At 40.7% G+C, this 13689-nt stretch overlaps 6 non-coding genes across 6 annotated transcripts; all 6 read right to left on the reverse strand.

The window, feature by feature from the left end:
- Positions 1 to 652: 652 nt before the first annotated feature.
- trnav-aac (transfer RNA valine (anticodon AAC)) lies at positions 653 to 725 on the reverse strand. Its single transcript has one exon. It is a non-coding gene; the product is annotated as a tRNA-Val (tRNA).
- A 763-nt stretch (positions 726 to 1488) lies between these two features.
- On the reverse strand, positions 1489 to 1561 carry trnav-cac (transfer RNA valine (anticodon CAC)). Its single transcript has one exon. It is a non-coding gene; the product is annotated as a tRNA-Val (tRNA).
- Positions 1562 to 2735: 1174 nt separating this feature from the next.
- Positions 2736 to 2808, reverse strand: trnav-aac (transfer RNA valine (anticodon AAC)). Its single transcript has one exon. It is a non-coding gene; the product is annotated as a tRNA-Val (tRNA).
- Positions 2809 to 3571: 763 nt separating this feature from the next.
- On the reverse strand, positions 3572 to 3644 carry trnav-cac (transfer RNA valine (anticodon CAC)). The gene has a single exon. It is a non-coding gene; the product is annotated as a tRNA-Val (tRNA).
- A 1174-nt stretch (positions 3645 to 4818) lies between these two features.
- trnav-aac (transfer RNA valine (anticodon AAC)) lies at positions 4819 to 4891 on the reverse strand. Its single transcript has one exon. It is a non-coding gene; the product is annotated as a tRNA-Val (tRNA).
- A 1174-nt stretch (positions 4892 to 6065) lies between these two features.
- Positions 6066 to 6138, reverse strand: trnad-auc (transfer RNA aspartic acid (anticodon AUC)). Its single transcript has one exon. It is a non-coding gene; the product is annotated as a tRNA-Asp (tRNA).
- Positions 6139 to 13689: the final 7551 nt, after the last annotated feature.

Consider the following 13689-nt stretch of genomic DNA (forward strand, 5'->3'; position numbering starts at 1 on the left):
CAAAACTCAACTGTTTCAAACCAAATGCTAGCCTCTGGGCATTGGGAAATATTGAATATTACAAAATGTTTCCGCACGGTTTCAAACCGGGGACCTTTCGCGTGTGAGGCAAACGTGATAACCACTACACTACGGAAACCTAATGTGTGGAAAACTAAGGGTGTGACCGACTTTCGCGTGTGAGGCGAACGTGATAACCACTACACTACTGAAACTACAATACAAAAAGAGGAAGTCGTGGAAAATATTAGGAATACCCACAAGTCTACCTCACATAATATCCCAAATTGAGTACCACAGAAAGAGCCCTAATACCCATTAAAAACTAGTGGTCAAACAGGAAAATGCTTCCAATCGTTTTTCCACCATTCATGTTCCCCACGGGGGATTTTAAAAACACTTGAAATAAGGGCTTTGTTTCTTGTCGGCTTACCCTGGCATGGTAAACTATTTGAATCATTATGGACCTCAGACCACACGTAGCAGGAATGTATTCAGAGCGCCCAAGCTAGCCACACATGCAGAGTGCGTTACGCGACTAAAAAAGGTACGTCTGATTAGCAAATATTGATAAGTGTGAAGGAAAAGCATGAATTCCGAAATTGGGACCGAGTTCTAAGTGAATAGGCTTACTGTCCAATTTTTAAAAATATGTTTCCGCCCGGTCTCGAACCGGGGACCTTTCGCATGTTAAGCGAACGTGATAACCACTACACCACGGAAACCTAATGAGTGGAATTCGAAGGGTGTGACTGACTTTGGCTGGGTGGGACATTTATCGCTCTCAGAACCTAATGAAATCAGAAATGACATAGTCCATTAATTAAGCAATAAGGCTTGAGAAGCCGGGAATTATTGTGTGCCGCCGGCTCTTGGAAGAGGCTTGGTGGTTCAAAACTTCTTCCATTTAAGAGTGATGGAAGCCACTGTGTTCTTGGGTACCTTCAATGCTGCAGAAATGACCAATCATTTGAATTTACCACAGGTGGACTCCAATCAAGTTAAAGAAATATCTAAGGATGATCAATGGAAACAGGATGGACCTGAGCTCCATTTCCAGCCTCATAGCAAAGGGTCTGAAAACGTATGTAAATAAGGTTTTTTTTAAATATTTTTTTCATTAATAAAAACTATATGTTATCGCTTTGTCATTATGGGGTATTGTGTATAGTACCCATTAAAAACTAGCGGTCACATCAAGCAGCTGTAATGACAGAAAACAATCTACATTTTAGTTTGTTTTACCTTGGATTATATTGCCATTTATTTGGATATATCCATTACAATGACCCTGATAAATGAATTTGCCTGGCTCAGAGAAGCTGTCAGTCTGGTCACATTCATACAGATCGCACGGAGGAGGTCCCCCAAAAAACGGCAACATTGATCCACAGGTCGGAGAGGTAGAAAGCAAGGTTTAGACAAACCTCAACTGTTTCAAACCAAATGTTAGCCTCTGGGCATTGGGAAATATTGAATATTACAAAATGCTTCCGCCCGGTTTCGAACCGGGGACCTTTCGCGTGTGAGGCGAACATGATAACCACTACACTACGGAAACCTAATGAGTGTAATTCAAAGGGTGTGGCTGACTTTGGCTGGGTGGGACGTTTATCGCTCTCAGAACCTAATGAAATCAGAAATTACTTAGTCCATTAATTAAGCAATAAGGCTTGAGAAGCCGGGAATTATTGTGTGCCGCCGGCTCTTGGAAGAGGCTTGGTGGTTCAAAACTTCTTCCATTTAAGAGTGATGGAAGCCACTGTGTTCTTGGGTACCTTCAATGCTGCAGAAATGACCAATCATTTGAATTTACCACAGATGGACTCCAATCAAGTTAAAGAAATATCTAAGGATGATCAATGGAAACAGGATGAACCTGAGCTCAATTTCCAGCCTCATAGCAAAGGGTCTGAAAACGTATGTATATACGTTTTTTTTTAAATATTTTTTTCATTAATAAAAACTATATGTTATCGCTTTGTCATTATGGGGTATTGTGTATAGTACCCATTAACAACTAGCGGTCACATCAAGCAGCTGTAATGACAGAAAATAATCTAGGTAGACTGCAAGGTTTAGACAAAACTCAACTGTTTCAAACCAAATGCTAGCCTCTGGGCATTGGGAAATATTGAATATTACAAAATGTTTCCGCACGGTTTCAAACCGGGGACCTTTCGCGTGTGAGGCAAACGTGATAACCACTACACTACGGAAACCTAATGTGTGGAAAACTAAGGGTGTGACCGACTTTCGCGTGTGAGGCGAACGTGATAACCACTACACTACTGAAACTACAATACAAAAAGAGGAAGTCGTGGAAAATATTAGGAATACCCACAAGTCTACCTCACATAATATCCCAAATTGAGTACCACAGAAAGAGCCCTAATACCCATTAAAAACTAGTGGTCAAACAGGAAAATGCTTCCAATCGTTTTTCCACCATTCATGTTCCCCACGGGGGATTTTAAAAACACTTGAAATAAGGGCTTTGTTTCTTGTCGGCTTACCCTGGCATGGTAAACTATTTGAATCATTATGGACCTCAGACCACACGTAGCAGGAATGTATTCAGAGCGCCCAAGCTAGCCACACATGCAGAGTGCGTTACGCGACTAAAAAAGGTACGTCTGATTAGCAAATATTGATAAGTGTGAAGGAAAAGCATGAATTCCGAAATTGGGACCGAGTTCTAAGTGAATAGGCTTACTGTCCAATTTTTAAAAATATGTTTCCGCCCGGTCTCGAACCGGGGACCTTTCGCATGTTAAGCGAACGTGATAACCACTACACCACGGAAACCTAATGAGTGGAATTCGAAGGGTGTGACTGACTTTGGCTGGGTGGGACATTTATCGCTCTCAGAACCTAATGAAATCAGAAATGACATAGTCCATTAATTAAGCAATAAGGCTTGAGAAGCCGGGAATTATTGTGTGCCGCCGGCTCTTGGAAGAGGCTTGGTGGTTCAAAACTTCTTCCATTTAAGAGTGATGGAAGCCACTGTGTTCTTGGGTACCTTCAATGCTGCAGAAATGACCAATCATTTGAATTTACCACAGGTGGACTCCAATCAAGTTAAAGAAATATCTAAGGATGATCAATGGAAACAGGATGGACCTGAGCTCCATTTCCAGCCTCATAGCAAAGGGTCTGAAAACGTATGTAAATAAGGTTTTTTTTAAATATTTTTTTCATTAATAAAAACTATATGTTATCGCTTTGTCATTATGGGGTATTGTGTATAGTACCCATTAAAAACTAGCGGTCACATCAAGCAGCTGTAATGACAGAAAACAATCTACATTTTAGTTTGTTTTACCTTGGATTATATTGCCATTTATTTGGATATATCCATTACAATGACCCTGATAAATGAATTTGCCTGGCTCAGAGAAGCTGTCAGTCTGGTCACATTCATACAGATCGCACGGAGGAGGTCCCCCAAAAAACGGCAACATTGATCCACAGGTCGGAGAGGTAGAAAGCAAGGTTTAGACAAACCTCAACTGTTTCAAACCAAATGTTAGCCTCTGGGCATTGGGAAATATTGAATATTACAAAATGCTTCCGCCCGGTTTCGAACCGGGGACCTTTCGCGTGTGAGGCGAACATGATAACCACTACACTACGGAAACCTAATGAGTGTAATTCAAAGGGTGTGGCTGACTTTGGCTGGGTGGGACGTTTATCGCTCTCAGAACCTAATGAAATCAGAAATTACTTAGTCCATTAATTAAGCAATAAGGCTTGAGAAGCCGGGAATTATTGTGTGCCGCCGGCTCTTGGAAGAGGCTTGGTGGTTCAAAACTTCTTCCATTTAAGAGTGATGGAAGCCACTGTGTTCTTGGGTACCTTCAATGCTGCAGAAATGACCAATCATTTGAATTTACCACAGATGGACTCCAATCAAGTTAAAGAAATATCTAAGGATGATCAATGGAAACAGGATGAACCTGAGCTCAATTTCCAGCCTCATAGCAAAGTGTCTGAAAACGTATGTATCTAAGTTTTTTTTTAAATATTTTTTTCATTAATAAAAACTATATGTTATCGCTTTGTCATTATGGGGTATTGTGTATAGTACCCATTAACAACTAGCGGTCACAGCAAGCAGCTGTAATGACAGAAAATAATCTAGGTAGACTGCAAGGTTTAGACAAAACTCAACTGTTTCAAAGCAAATGCTAGCCTCTGGGCATTGGGAAATATTGAATATTACAAAAATTTTCCGCACGGTTTCGAACCAGGGACCTTTCGCGTGTGAGGCGAACGTGATAACCACTACACTGCGGAAACCTAATGTGTGGAAAACTAAGGGTGTGATTGACTTTCGCGTGTGAGGCGAACGTGATAACCACTACACTACTGAAACTACAATACAAAAAGAGGAAGTCGTGGAAAATATTAGGAATGCCCACAAGTCTACCTCACATAATATCCCAAATTGAGTACCACAGAAAGAGCCATAATACCCATTAAAAACTAGCGGTCAAACAGGAAAATGGTTCCAATCGTTTTTCCACCATTCATATTCCCCACGGGGGATTTTAAAAACACTTGAAATAAGGGCTGTGTTTCTTGTCAGCTTACCCTGGCATGGTAAACTATTTGAATCATTATGGACCTCAGACCACACGTAGCAGGAATGTATTCAGAGCGCCCAAGTTAGCCACACATGCAGAGTGCGTTACGCGACTAAAAAAGGTATGTCTGAATAGCAAATATTGAGAAGTGCGAAGGAAAAGCATGAATTCTGAAATTGGGACCGAGTCCTAAGTGAATAGGCTTACTGTCCAATTTTTTTAAATATGTTTCCGCCCGGTCTCGAACCGGGGACCTTTCGCGTGTTAAGCGAACGTGATAACCACTACACTACAGAAACCTAATGAGTGGAATTCAAAGGGTGTGACTGACTTTGGATGGGTGGGACATTTATCGCTCTCAGAACCTAATGAAATCAGAAATTACTTAGTCCATTAATTAAGCAGTAAGGCTTGAGAAGCCGGGAATTATTGTGTGCCGCCGGCTCTTGGAAGAGGCTTGGTGGTTCAAAACTTCTTCCATTTAAGAGTGATGGAAGCCACTGTGTTCTTGGGTACCTTCAATGCTGCAGAAATGACCAATCATTTGAATTTACCACAGGTGGACTCCAATCAAGTTGAAGAAACATCTAAGGATGATCAATGGAAACAGGATGAACCTGAGCTCAATTTCCAGCCTCATAGCAAAGGGTCTGAAAAAGTATGTATATACGTTTTTTTTTAAATATTTTTTTCATTAATAAAAACTATATGTTATCGCTTTGTCATTATGGGGTATTGTGTATAGTACCCATTAACAACTAGCGGTCACAGCAAGCAGCTGTAATGACAGAAAATAATCTAGGTAGACTGCAAGGTTTAGACAAAACTCAACTGTTTCAAACCAAATGCTAGCCTCTGGGCATTGGGAAATATTGAATATTACAAAATGTTTCCGCACGGTTTCGAACCGGGGACCTTTCGCATGTGAGGCGAACGTGATAACCAATACACTACGGAAACCTAATGTGTGGAAAACTAAGGGTGTGACTGACTTTCGCGTGTGAGGCGAACGTGATAACCACTACACTACTGAAACTACAATACAAAAAGAGGAAGTCGTGGAAAATATTAGGAATGCCCACAAGTCTACCTCACATAATATCCCAAAATGAGTACCACAGAAAGAGCCATAATACCCATTAAAAACTAGCGGTCAAACAGGAAAATGGTTCCAATCGTTTTTCCACCATTCATATTCCCCACGGGGGATTTTAAAAACACTTGAAATAAGGGCTGTGTTTCTTGTCAGCTTACCCTGGCTTGGTAAACTATTTGAATCATTATGGACCTCAGACCACACGTAGCAGGAATGTATTCAGAGCGCCCAAGTTGGCCACACATGCAGAGTGCGTTACACGACTAAAAAAGGTATGTCTGAATAGCAAATATTGAGAAGTGTGAAGGAAAAGCATGAATTCTGAAATTGGGACCGAGTCCTAAGTGAATAGGCTTACTGTCCAATTTTTTAAATTGTGTTTCCACCCGGTCTCGAACCGGGGACCTTTCGCGTGATAAGCGAACATGATAACCACTACACTACAGAAACCTAATGAGTGGAATTCAAAGGGTGTGACTGACTTTGGCTGGGTGGGACATTTATCGCTCCCAGAACCTAATGAAATCAGAAATTACTTAGTCCATTAATTAAGCAATAAGGCTTGAGAAGCCGGGAATTATTGTGTGCCGCCGGCTCTTGGAAGAGGCTTGGTGGTTCAAAACTTCTTCCATTTAAGAGTGATGGAAGCCACTGTGTTCTTGGGTACCTTCAATGCTGCAGAAATGACCAATCATTTGAATTTACCACAGGTGGACTCCAATCAAGTTAAAGAAATATCTAAGGATGATCAATGGAAACAGGATGAACCTGAGCTCAATTTCCAGCCTCATAGCAAAGTGTCTGAAAACGTATGTATATAAGTTTTTTTTTTAATATTTTTTTCATTAATAAAAACTATATGTTATCGCTTTGTCATTATGGGGTATTGTGTATAGTACCCATTAACAACTAGCGGTCACAGCAAGCAGCTGTAATGACAGAAAATAATCTAGGTAGACTGCAAGGTTTAGACAAAACTCAACTGTTTCAAACCAAATGCTAGCCTCTGGGCATTGGGAAATATTGAATATTACAAAATGTTTCCGCACGTTTTCAAACCGGGGACCTTTCGCGTGTGAGGCAAACGTGATAACCACTACACTACGGAAACCTAATGTGTGGAAAACTAAGGGTGTGACCGACTTTCGCGTGTGAGGCGAACGTGATAACCACTACACTACTGAAACTACAATACAAAAAGAGGAAGTCGTGGAAAATATTAGGAATGCCCACAAGTCTACCTCACATAATATCCCAAATTGAGTACCACAGAAAGAGCCCTAATACCCATTAAAAACTAGTGGTCAAACAGGAAAATGCTTCCAATCGTTTTTCCACCATTCATGTTCCCCACGGGGGATTTTAAAAACACTTGAAATAAGGGCTGTGTTTCTTGTCGGCTTACCCTGGCATGGTAAACTATTTGAATCATTATGGACCTCAGACCACACGTAGCAGGAATGTATTCAGAGCGCCCAAGCTAGCCACACATGCAGAGTGCGTTACGCGACTAAAAAAGGTATGTCTGAATAGCAAATATTGAGAAGTGCGAAGGAAAAGCATGAATTCCGAAATTGGGACGGAGTCCTAAGTGAATAGGCTTACTGTCCAATTTTTTTAAATATGTTTCCGCCCGGTCTCGAACCGGGGACCTTTCGTGTGTTAAGCAAACATGATAACCACTACACTACAGAAACCTAATGTGTGGAATTCAAAGGGTGTGACTGACTTTGGCTGGGTGGGACATTTATCGCTCTCAGAACCTAATGAAATCAGAAATTACTTAGTCCATTAATTAAGCAATAAGGCTTGAGAAGCCGGGAATTATTGTGTGCCGCCGGCTCTTGGAAGAGGCTTGGTGGTTCAAAACTTCTTCCATTTAAGAGTGATGGAAGCCACTGTGTTCTTGGGTACCTTCAATGCTGCAGAAATGACCAATCATTTGAATTTACCACAGGTGGACTCCAATCAAGTTAAAGAAATATCTAAGGATGATCAATGGAAACAGGATGGACCTGAGCTCAATTTCCAGCCTCATAGCAAAGGGTCTGAAAACGTATGTATATAAGTTTTTTTTTAAATATTTTTTTCATTAATAAAAACTATATGTTATCGCTTTGTCATTATGGGGTATTGTGTATAGTACCCATTAACAACTAGCGGTCACATCAAGCAGCTGTAATGACAGAAAATAATCTAGGTAGACTGCAAGGTTTAGACAAAACTCAACTGTTTCAAACCAAATGCTAGCCTCTGGGCATTGGGAAATATTGAATATTACAAAATGTTTCCGCACGGTTTCGAACCGGGGACCTTCCGAGTGTGAGGCGAATGTGATAACCACTACACTACGGAAACCTAACGTGTGGAAAACTAAGGTTGTGACTAACTTTCGCGTGTGAGGCGAACGTGATAACCACTACACTACTGAAACTACAATACAAAAAGAGGAAGTCGTGGAAAATATTAGGAATGCCCACAAGTCTACCTCACATAATATCCCAAATTGAGTACCACAGAAAGAGCCATAATACCCATTAAAAACTAGCGGTCAAACAGGAAAATGGTTCCAATCGTTTTTCCACCATTCATATTCCCCATGGGGGATTTTAAAAACACTTGGAATAAGGGCTGTGTTTCTTGTCAGCTTACCCTGGCATGGTAAACTATTTGAATCATTATGGACCTCAGACCACACGTAGCAGGAATGTATTCAGAGCGCCCAAGCTAGCCACACATGCAGAGTGCGTTACGTGACTAAAAAAGGTATGTCTGAATAGCAAATATTGAGAAGTGCGAAGGAAAAGCATGAATTCCGAAATTGGGACCGAGTCCTAAGTGAATAGGCGAACTGTCCAATTTTTTAAAATATGTTTCCGCCCGGTCTCGAACCGGGCACCTTTCGCGTGTTAAGCGAACGTGATAACCACTACAATACAGAAACCTAACAAGTGTAAGGGAAGTCCCCCCTGAAGTGGAAAAAAATGAATGGCAAATCATTGGCATCGGACAAACCATATACACATTGGTCAATACCATCCAATTCGGCGTTGATTCATGCAAAGTTGATTGCAAATGCCAAATGGCAATTGCCAGTTGTAAAACTTCAAAAATCCAACAGGTGGCGAGTGCGCTCCACTGTGGTTTTTCATATTGGAAATGGACCTCAAGTCAACATCCAAATTTTTTGGGTCAAAAATTATCACCCCTTAAAAAAGTGCTTTCTGGACCGTTTTTCGAAATTCTTTAGATTTTTTTGTCAATTACACATTTGTAAGAACTGTATGAATATACTTTTGTCCAATTTTATTAGCATACATTTTTTTTTTTACATGCGCATAAGAAACATGTTTTGTCCATTTGCAATATGATTTCATAGGAAGTCAAAATTCAAAAGTCAAAAATATTAAAATTTTGTAAAAAACTTCACACACCCTTGAAAAAGTGCTTTCTGGACCATTTTTCAAAATTCTTTGCATTTTTGTGTCAATTACACATGTATAAGAACTGTATCAACATACTTTAGTCATATTTTATTATCATCATTTTTTTTTACTTGTGCATAAAAGGCATATGTTTTTTCCATTTGCAATATGATTTCATAGGAAGTCAAAAGTCGAAAATGTGAACTTTTATTTAAACTTATCACCCTCGTAAAAAAGTGCTTTCTGGACCATTTTTCGAAATTGTTTCGATTTTATGTCAATTCATCATGCTTAAGAACTATATGAATATACATTTGTAAAATTGTATTATCATATTTTTTTTTTACTTGTGCACAAGGAATATGATTTGTCCATTTGCAATATGATTTCATAGGAAGTCAAAAGTCAAAGTCAAAAGTCACTTTTTTTGGGGCCAAATACCATAAGAAATTTGACATGCTCAAAAATCCTGCAGAAATGCAAAATTGACTGGCCTGAAGAACTCGGGATGGCCGGGCAGTGATAGTTGTTCCTTTCCATCACTCGTTGTGTTGATTTCATCATGTCCATTTGGTGATGTTTTTTCACTATAGAATCATATTGCAAGTGCATGTACATTTGCAATATGGTTCAATGGGCATTTACCATAAGAAATTTGACATGCTCAAAAATGCAAAATTGACTGGCCTGATGAACTCGGGATGGCCGGGCAGTGATAGTTGTTCCTTTCCATCACTCGTTGTGTTGATTTCATCATGTCCATTTGGTGATGTTTTTTCACTATAGAATCATATTGCAAGTGCATGTACATTTGCAATATGGTTCAATGGGCATTAACCATAAGAAATTTGACATGCTCAAAAATGCAAAATTGACTGTCCTGATGAACACAGGATGGCCGAGCAGTGATAGTTGTACCTTTCCATCACTCGTTGTGTTGATTTCATCATGTCCATTTGGTGATGTTTTTTCACTATAGAATCATATTGCAAGTGCATGTACATTTGCAATATGGTTCAATGGGCATTTACCATAAGAAATTTGACATGCTCAAAAATCCTGCAGAAATGCAAAATTGACTGGCCAGATGAACTCGGGAAGGCCTGGCGTGATAGTTGCTCCTTTCCATCGCTCGTTGTGTTGACTTCATCATGTCCATTTTGTGATGTTTTTTCACTGTTGAATCATATTGCAAATGCACGTGCATTGTTGTGCAACTGGTAACCCAAAAATAAAAATATGGTGATTTCATTATGTCCATTTGTTTATGTTTTCTTACTTTTGCAAAGTCACTGTGCATTTGCAATATGGTTCAATGGGCAGGTACCATCACGAATTTGTCATGCTATAAAAATCCTGCAGGAATGTGAAATTGACTGGCCCGATGAACTCGGGATGGCTGTGCAGTGATTCTGGTTCATCTCAGTCGCTCGTTAGGGTTGATTTCAGAATGTCACTTTGGTGATGGTACCTCACTGTTTAAACATATTGCAAATGGACAAGAGTCACCAGCAAGTCACCGTCCATCAGTCAATTAGATATCATTCTGACACCAAACTGATACAAACTGACACCAAACCCACTTTTTCCAACTCGTTTAGTAGCCAACTATCACATACTTCAGAGCTGGCCCAAAATTCACAACGCCTTCGGTTCAAACCATAAAAAAAACATAAAACACGTAGTTACGTTCTAGCTGCGGGTCCATTTCTTATGTTATGTGTAGGCCTAGCTGAGGCGACCCCGAATCCCAAGTTTCGGCTCGATCGTTCATTTGGTGTCCGAGCAAAACCCTAATTGGTGCTGAAAATCCACTTTTTACATGACTTGCTACGGGGTCCTTGAATGAGCTATCGGACAGAAACGTTGGGGTCCGTCTCTATGGGCCGAGACGGTCGCAATGCACCTAGTCTTGTGTCTCTGAGACTTTTCTAAATGTCGTCATTTTCGTAATGGTCAAAATGAATTGAAATCATTGCAAATGTACGAGGCTGTTTCTCGGTCCGAGAACCTTCTAGAGCCACCTAACTCACCACGCACTATCGACCGGAGGTCTAGAACAGGATTCTAAAGTTTCGGAACTCTAGGTCTGACGGTTCTTTTTTAGCTCGAACAAAGCTAACTATTGCAGTCACTGTCTGTCTCTACGCACCCCAATACGTCCCTCCATCCAAGTTGTGTTTTAGTGTGATTTATTTTTCCTTTGAAATTTTATGGGAAAAATGACTGATTTACAGTTCATGGGGGTTGCCTAATCACATCTATGAAGTTTTGGAAAGATCTGACTTTTATAACCCCTCGAAACAGCCCCTGAGACACCAATTATGGCACTTCCGGTTGGCACAGGAAGCTATAAGTCAACACATATCCTCACTGGGGTATGCTTTTACAGAATCCTGAGTTTTAAGTCCTTACTTTAAGAATTGACTGATTTACACAGGGTTGAATGCACTATGTCTATCAAACTGCAGGCAGGGTATGAATAAACACTTTTAGGGTGATTTTAACCACTTCCGGTTGGTCCAGGAAGCTTAGAATCAACACAGGTAGACCTCATAGTGGCCTGATGGACTGTCATCGAAGACAGGTTCATACGACATTCATAACCCACATAGGCTTCAGGTTGAATTTAGGGGTGCAGGCAATGTATTCCTATGGGGAAAGAAGTCAATGCAAACTCTTTGAAGTAAACACCTTCTTTTAACTATTAAGGGTTAATGCCACACGGTCAACGTTAGGCTTGCACGGATCGGGAGGACCTTAGGAACGTACCTGAGGTCGAATTGTGCTTCTCACCCTAACGGTTCTCTCACTGTCACCCAAAAGCAAATGACGTTGTGGGGCAGGCTTCATTTTGGGCCTACTTTTCTAATGGTCGCTGCGCTTAGACCGAGCGAGCTACGGTCAAGCGGGATATCTCATTGAACTCGGCACGGCCTAGAGATTATGTTTATGCCATTGCCTGCTCTCTGTGTCTTTGAGCACCGCACTTTATCACTCCATCCTTGCTGTGTGTGTGTGTGAGAGCTTTTCTTTGACATCTGCTGGGAGAAATGACTGATTTACAGTTTAGGAGGGTTACCTAGTCACACATATGAAGTTTTGGAGAGATGTGAATTTTCTAACCCTTCAAAACAGACAGTGTGACCCAATTAAAGGCACTTCCGGTTAGCACAGGAAGCTATAAGTAAACACATGTCTTGATTGACATAGACACTTACAGAATCCTGAGTTTTAAGTCTTTAAGTTAAGAATTGACTGATCTACGATCTACATAGGGTTGAATGTAGTCATTTTCACCTTTGAAGGTTATGTACATCAAAACACCTTTTGGGTCAATTTAACCACTTCCGTTTGCTCCAAGAAGCTTAGAATCGACACAGGTAGACCTCATAGTGGTCTGATGGACTGTCATAGAAGACAGGTTCATTAGGCATTCATAACCCACATAGGCTTCAGGTTGAATTTAGAGGTGCAGGCAATGTATTCCTATGGGGAGAGAAGTCAATGCAAACTGTTTGATGTAAACACCTTCTTTTAACTGTTAAGGGTTAATGCCACACGGTTAAGGTTAGGCTTGCACGGATCGGGAGGACCTCAGGTACGTTCCTGAGGTCGAATTGTGCTTCTCACCTTAATGGTTCTCTCACTGTCACCCAAAAGCAAATGACATTGAGGGCCAGCCTTCATTTTGGGCCTACTTTTCTAATGGTCGCTGTGCTTAGACCGAGCGAGCTACGGTCAAGCGTCTTGTTGCATCTTGTTGAACTCGGCACGGCCTAGAGAATATGGAAATGCCATTGTAGGCTTTGTGTGTCTTTAAGCACCGCACTTTGTCACTCCATCCTTGCTGTGTGTGTGTTTCTGTGTGTGTGTGTGTGAGAGAGAGCTTTTCTTTGTCATCTGTTGGGAGAAATGACTGACTTACAGTTTATGGGGGTTGCCTAATCCCACATATGAAGTTTTGAAAAGATCTGACCTTTTAAGGCACTTCCGGTTGGCACAGGAAGCTATAAATAAACTTATATCCTGATTGGGGTATGCCTTTACATAATCCTGAGTTTTAAGTCTTTACGTTAAGAACTGAGTTATTTACGGAGGGTTTAGTGAGTGTGTGTTATTTCAGAAAATCATAGAAAATCACAGAAATCTCGCAGAGCTCCGCAGCACACTTTAAAAAGATTCGTAAGAACACCCTGCAACTGGATCTGTATCCGTTGAAAAAAAAACACCTATCCGTGAAAATCACCAATCTGTCGTTGTACGATTTCTCTTAAATGACGATAGATAAATGGCTGGTTCTTTTTTTATTGACACCGGAGGCTCCTTGACATTGACGTGAAGTGGAAAAATAATTTCTCTATTTTCATTTTGGACCTTTAATCCCAGATAAATGGCCATAACTCAAAAACCATTGAGGCCTAGACGCCATCTTGTTCGGGGCCAACTGCCCATTATGCCAAACCTACGCTCACCGAGTTTCGGCTTTGAAATATTTTCAGTTTTCGAGATAAGGCCCCGTCGTGAATCGTGATGTTTTGTCCAATAGCAATATGATTGCTTATGCCCTCTTGTG

The sequence above is a fragment of the Oncorhynchus kisutch genome, unplaced genomic scaffold (assembly GCF_002021735.2).
Source record: "Oncorhynchus kisutch isolate 150728-3 unplaced genomic scaffold, Okis_V2 scaffold3947, whole genome shotgun sequence".
NCBI lineage: Eukaryota > Metazoa > Chordata > Actinopteri > Salmoniformes > Salmonidae > Oncorhynchus > Oncorhynchus kisutch.